The 6,311-nt window shown below is 41.7% G+C and overlaps 1 pseudogene; it reads left to right on the top strand.

Annotated features, from left to right (window-relative positions):
- The first annotated feature begins 3,516 nt into the window (after positions 1–3,516).
- LOC104863968 lies at positions 3,517–6,009 on the top strand (annotated as a pseudogene).
- Positions 6,010–6,311: the final 302 nt, after the last annotated feature.

The raw sequence follows: 6,311 nt of genomic DNA, 5'->3' as shown, positions 1-6,311 counted from the left end.
GCGCAGGCCGGGAGCTCGCGCGCACGCCGCCGGGTGATCGCAGACAGGCAGGTAGGCAGGCAGCTGTACCCGCTAATTCTTAATAGTGAATTCTTCACACTTGCCAGGTGGGCAGGCCTGGGTTTGGGGAATAAGGCTATGTGAGCACTTGGGGTCTTGGTCAGGCCTGGGTTCCTTCTCCAAAGAGTAGAGTGTGGTGCCTCAGAGAGAAGCCAGTTCATTCTCCTGTTGCCTGTTGCTCTCCACCTCAAGACAAAACACAGCAAAGGTAGCTTTCTTGGTGGGTGGGGACTCAGCTTTTATGACTTACAGGACAGGGACTGTTTCTCTGATATCTATTCCCCCACATTTTGTGTTACTGTGCTCTTATTTCGGATTAAATTTCTTTTCCCTCAAAACAATGACTAAAATGAGCCCTCTGGTTTCATAGTAGAAAAACACCAAATGTTTAACTATGATACGTTTTGTTCTTTTCTTTTTCTTTCTCTGAGTGGATATCAAAAATAGCAAGTAAAATGTTTCATGCATCTACTCACAAGTTTTCAGTCTCTTTCTTAGCTTTCTTTAGATTATCATTCTAGATTGTGGTACAGTTTTTATTTTTAAGATTAATTATCTACATTTAAAAACATCACAGCCCTTAACACTAATTTTTCTGTGAATGGAGAGGTGTGTGTTAATGGGATTGTCACAAGCCTGGCAGGATGAAATGCTGGAAACTTCTATCTCACTATTTGGTACGCACTGGACTGTTATTTACTTTATTTCTGATGACATATGTATTTCCTATAGGTTTTACCTTTTTCTTCCCCTTTTTCTGTTGTTGCTTCTATCACTGATTTTGTAAGTAGTAGATGGTTGAGATCTAGTTCCTTAATCTGCTTCCTTAAACCCAACTGAAAGCATTTCTTTTTAGTACTTTCAATGCATTTAGTTCATCTTTCACATGTTATTTCTAAGCCAGGTGTAGTGACAGACCCCTGCAATCCCAGCATTTAGGAGGCTGAGGCATTAAGATGGCTGTGAATTTGAGGCCCTTCTGGGCTATATGTTGAGCTCAAGCCAACCTAAACTACATGGTGAGACCCTGTTTCAAAAAAAACCATGTTATTTGTGTGTTTATACATGATTCTACTGCATTATAAGCTCTCAAGAATGATAATGCTTTTAAAAATATATCTTTATACCCCTTGTGGTGTTTAGGACAGTGCTTTGGAGATGGTGCTGATTAAAAAATATTTGTTGAATAAATGAATCGTTCAAATGTTTGTATTTTCAGTATTTTATTTTGTTTTATTTTATTTTATGAGACTGGGTCATGCTATGTAGTTCACACTGCCTTTGAACTCACTATATAGCCCAGGCTGAGTGATCCACCTGCCTCAGCCTCCTGAGTGTCGTGTCAGGATTATTGGTGTGTGCCATCACACCTGGCTCAATTTATTTAAAAAAAAATTACCTGTACTAGGATCCTACTCTTTTATAGCAGAAAGATACTGTAACTTAGCAATTTTCCATCTTTGTAATTACCCAAAGTCTAAAAATATTCGTCAGACCCTGTAATAATGGAGCATCCTATTTATGTGCTTCTGTTAGAAATAGAGAGGATATTGAGGATATTACGAAGAGGGCGTGTTTGGTTGGTACATGACTCTGTATAGGTTAGAAGCCTCCTAAAATTTCTGTGTGGGGTTGGGGACGTGGTTGAGAGGTAGAGCGCCTACTTAGCATGTGTAAGACTCTGGTCCAATCCCCAGAACCAGCAAATAAAGCAAAAACAAAACCAAACAAAAACTTGTGTGCCTGATATTTGGCAACTGTTAAAAGACTGTTGTAATAAAATACAACATATGTCGCATATATGTATATATATGTGTGTGTGTGTGTGTGTGTGTGTGTGTGTGTGTGTGTGTGTATGACCATACAACACATGGTTTTATATGTAGAAGTTAGGGTAAGTACTTTTGAAAAAAAAATCATTGTCCTGATTTGTGCTATCAGAGTAGCTCTGCAGACGACTACAAAACCCAAAAGCTCAGGAGAACCTGTGTGTTTTGTAGATTTCCAAATCTAAGAAGGAGTGAAAGCAGAATTGAGAATAGGCTGAGTCAAAAAGGGAGACGCTGAACTAACACCAGTTGGCCATGAAACACAAATTCCAGAAAAATTGGGTGTCAAGGCCCAGGCCCACAGGAGGAAACTGGGAGGTGTTTGCAGAGTAACTTGGAGATAAGGGTCTTACACTGTAGAGAACTGCCCAGCAAAAAAGCGTCAGCCCAGGATATAAAGGGCTGTGTTCTTAGGAGATTCGGAGTTGTGCAGGCTTACACAAACCTAGGTGGTATAGGTGAGCCATTCAACATGCCCTCCCTGTGGCTTCTTTTAGCCTTTTCTTAATGGTGCCGGGGATTGAACCATGGGCATGCTAAATAATCACTTTACCATCAAGCTGCATCTCCACTCTTCAACATGCTCTCTTGATCCAATCAAGAGATGCAGTAAACAGGCGATAGATGGGCTGCCACCTGACTAACACAGCTTGTTGTTCTACCATAAACTTTTCATAAGTACAAGGAGTACACTTGGAAATCACGATGACAAGCGTAGGGCATGCATACACCAGTACCACAGGCATTTGTTAGCAGTGTTAAGTGTTATGCCTTATAACTAAATGCGTGAGCTGTACCTTTATATAGCTGGTGATGCAGTGGGTTTGTTACACTGGCATCACCACAGAGATAGAATGCATTGTGCTATGACCTAATAGTGGCCATGGTGTTACTAATCAATAGATTTTCAGCTCCATTGTAACCTTATGGGACCACTATATTTGTGGTCATTGTTGACCAAAATGTCTCATGACTCTGCTACAGATAGGTACCACTGGCATGTTGCCTTTCTCCAGAACTTTGAAGTACATGTCCATCTCTAGCTGGATATTGTACAGAAACCTGAAATCCACCAAGCCCAGTGGAACACTTCATTTCTCCTGTGTCCTTCTCCTGTCTTCCTTCTCCTGGTTACACCCCCATCTGTCAATAACTCAAAGGAGCAAGATCTGAGGAAGGTCCAATGGGACCAAGTAGGTGGAGACACACAGAAGAGAGTCTGGAGAAACTGGGACTTGAACACGGGAGAGATAATGTCCAAAAATTGATTAGCCACAGACTCAAGGACAGGTTCCAATGTGTTCTAAGTGAGCAAGAGATTAGAACGTGCATCAGATGTGTGCTTCCATGACTGAAATGTGTTGCTTCCTCTGTGCCTTCACCAGAGACTTGGCTGGTAAAGATCACTCAGCCATTCTAAGGAATCCAACTTTCCCTGAAGAATTGTTGATTCACAGGAGCCTTTAACGTGGACCTGGTAATGCTGCTTTCTCCTTAGTGAATTAACTCTCCTGCTTTCCTATACTATTGTCACATATGTTCACTGCTGTCCTCAAATCTCTAGCACTTTCTCCTCACCCACACTCCCAGCTGCCTTTACTGAGAAATGATCCAGGGGAGGGCTTGGCAGAGTCCCCAGGACTGTTGGTTGGGCGTGACAATCAGGGACCATGTTGGACTTCAACATTGTGACCACGGCACCACAAGAAATTGCACCTCCTGGCCTGCCTTGCAGTCTCCTTGAGGGAGTGTCCTTGACCCTCTTCCCAAGAAGTAGCCTGGCCAGCTTCCCAGCCTCCATGTTGCCACGCAAGGAGAGGATGCCCCATACCTCACAAGGAAAGTTAAAGGAGATAATATTGATGTATACCCATCCAAAGAAAGCACTTGCTGTTCAACATTTAGTGGAAGCTACCATTTTCGAAGAAATGGGCTGTCCACCATTGGGAGAACAAAAGAATTGCCAAAAAATTGTCCAGAGGATCTCAATGCCAACACAGACGTGACTTTCCTGGCCTAGAAGCTGGCTGAAGAATGTACTTATTCACCCCTCAGAGCAAAATGAGGCAGAACAACTGTTGTATTCTCCATAGAACTGCCATGAGTCACTTTCTGGAAAAGATAAAAAAAGAAAAATCAAGCAGACCTAAAGATGCTCCTCCTTTGGAAGGAATGGAGGTTGATGAAGTTGCCAGCATTAGTGACATAGATGAATGCCTTGAGTTACTGTGTGAAGATATCCCTGGTCCTGCAGCTTTCTTGAGATCCTGGTAACTTGGAAAAACTACTGTTGAGTGAAAGTATCCTTGGTGCAAGAGCAAGAGTCCTGAGAGAAGACCAGTGTTGAGTTAGCTACAAACATAATTTACATTTTTACTTTTCCAGCTTTTCTCAGTTTCATGGAGTAATCACTCAGTATAAAATTGGGACTCTATGAATATCACCAATTGTGAGTTTAAAACAGTAGTTTTGACAAGAAGAGCTTTCGAAAAAGAAGGATGTTGATGAAGACCTTGAAAATCAAACCTTGGAAAAGGATTATTAAAAAGAAACACCTTAAAAAATACCAGGGACTTGTGGTAAAACAAGAAGAGCTTTGTGAGTTGTACTTTATTTGATTCTGAATCTGGCTGAGGATGCTCACATAGGTCACATATTGGTGAAGGGTCATGATTGGACAGTTCTGAATTGCTTATTCTAGTTGCAGAAACTCAGCATTTATATGGAGAGTAAAAATGATATGGTAGAGGTGGATATTGTTGAAAGCCTGGTAAAAAAGATACCATGTGAGCATGAAAGTTACTAGCATCACTTTCTGGCCTTTACTAAACCTGTCCTTTGACATAGCGTTGAGGAATATGATGGTACAAGATGGACTTCTTCCAAACTCATTGCACTCTTAGACAAAGAAAACTACAAGCAAATAGCAATATGTGTGCTTTCCCCCACAAGTATGGACGATCGCTTTAAATCACAGTTTGCATACACTGACTGTATCCTACAGGTAATGAGAATGCTCTTTGAAAGCTGAGATGCTTGAATTGATTTAGCACTTGTTTCTCTCTGCCTTAACTTTGCTGCTAGCAGAAGGAATGTACAGCTGATTTGTGAAGGAAATGGGATGAAGGTGCTTCTGAATAGGGTTCTGAATGGGAAGGATCCACTGCTGATGAAAATGATTTGAGATACTTTCCAGCACGGCAGACCAACGAATTGATTGTTTATGTTGGGGACCTTGTAGTCCAGATCACTAATGATGAAGAGGAGGAGTTTGTGACTGAATGTGTTTGGGAACTCTGGCAGTTCTGACCATTCCAGATTTGGACTGGGAACTGGTTCTTAAGGAGTACAAGTTGGTTCCATACCTCAAGTATAAACCAATGAGAAGATGATTCTGTGTTAGAAGGGTAGGTTATAATGAATGGACTGTATCTGTGGTCACTGTTGCACTATACTACTAGCTAGATCTGGAATAATCTCTGCCTTTATTGAATTGCTAACTTCTCAACAAGAAGATGATGAATTTGTGTGACAGATAATTTATGTCTTCTGCTAGATGGTTTCCCACCAAGCCACTAGAGATGTCATAATCAAGGAAACACAAGCTCCAGCATATCTCATAGATCTGATGCATGATAAAAATAATGACATCCAAAGGTCTGTGATAACACACTAGATATTATAATGGAATATGATGAAGAATGGGCTAAGAAGATTCAGAGGGAAAGTTCTGCTGGCATAACCCTCAGGGGCGGGAGATGGCAGAGTTGTCAGATAGATGAGTGAGCAGGGCTTGTATGGCAATGATTGAATTGATCCTTGTGCCTATGGAGGAGATCTTCTTGGGAGACCTCAGCTTTTCTTCAGCTGAGATGGATTTATTGCCTCTGAAGGAGCCATAAGTCCGGATTTCTTCAATGCCTATCATCTTCAGAGGGGAGATGTAATTGGACAGCCTTCGTTTCCTGGCAGCCTTGGAATGGATGGCTTTAGCCAACCAGTGGGTGTTCTCAGTTTACAGATTGCACCCTGGCAAACCTTGCTACTGCGGCTATGGGTCTCAATAAAATTGTTTGTTTCCATGTGTAGTCTCAGCAGAAAACTTCATGGATTGGGTTAACTTTGACCTGGCCTAATGAAGCATATTGATACTATTGTGGGTCTTATTTTTTCCAGTTGTTCATTCACTGGACACTAACTGCAGCCCTTTCTTGTCTTCGGCTGAGTACAGTTGATGCTAACACTGTTCACTCTCCAACTACATCCTGATGCTGAATAACATTTCTCGTGTGACTCAAAAGTCAATGTTGAGGTATCTCCATATTGATTTCTATAGTGGTTGCACCAATCTGCACTCCCAGCAACAATGGAGAAGGGTTCCTTTCTCCCCACAACCCCGCCAACATTTGTTATTGGTTGATT

This window comes from Fukomys damarensis, unplaced genomic scaffold (assembly GCF_012274545.1).
Source record: "Fukomys damarensis isolate Sample0158 unplaced genomic scaffold, DMR_v1.0_HiC HiC_scaffold_14, whole genome shotgun sequence".
Taxonomy (NCBI): Eukaryota; Metazoa; Chordata; class Mammalia; order Rodentia; family Bathyergidae; genus Fukomys; species Fukomys damarensis.
This window is presented reverse-complemented; position numbering and strand designations above follow the sequence as displayed.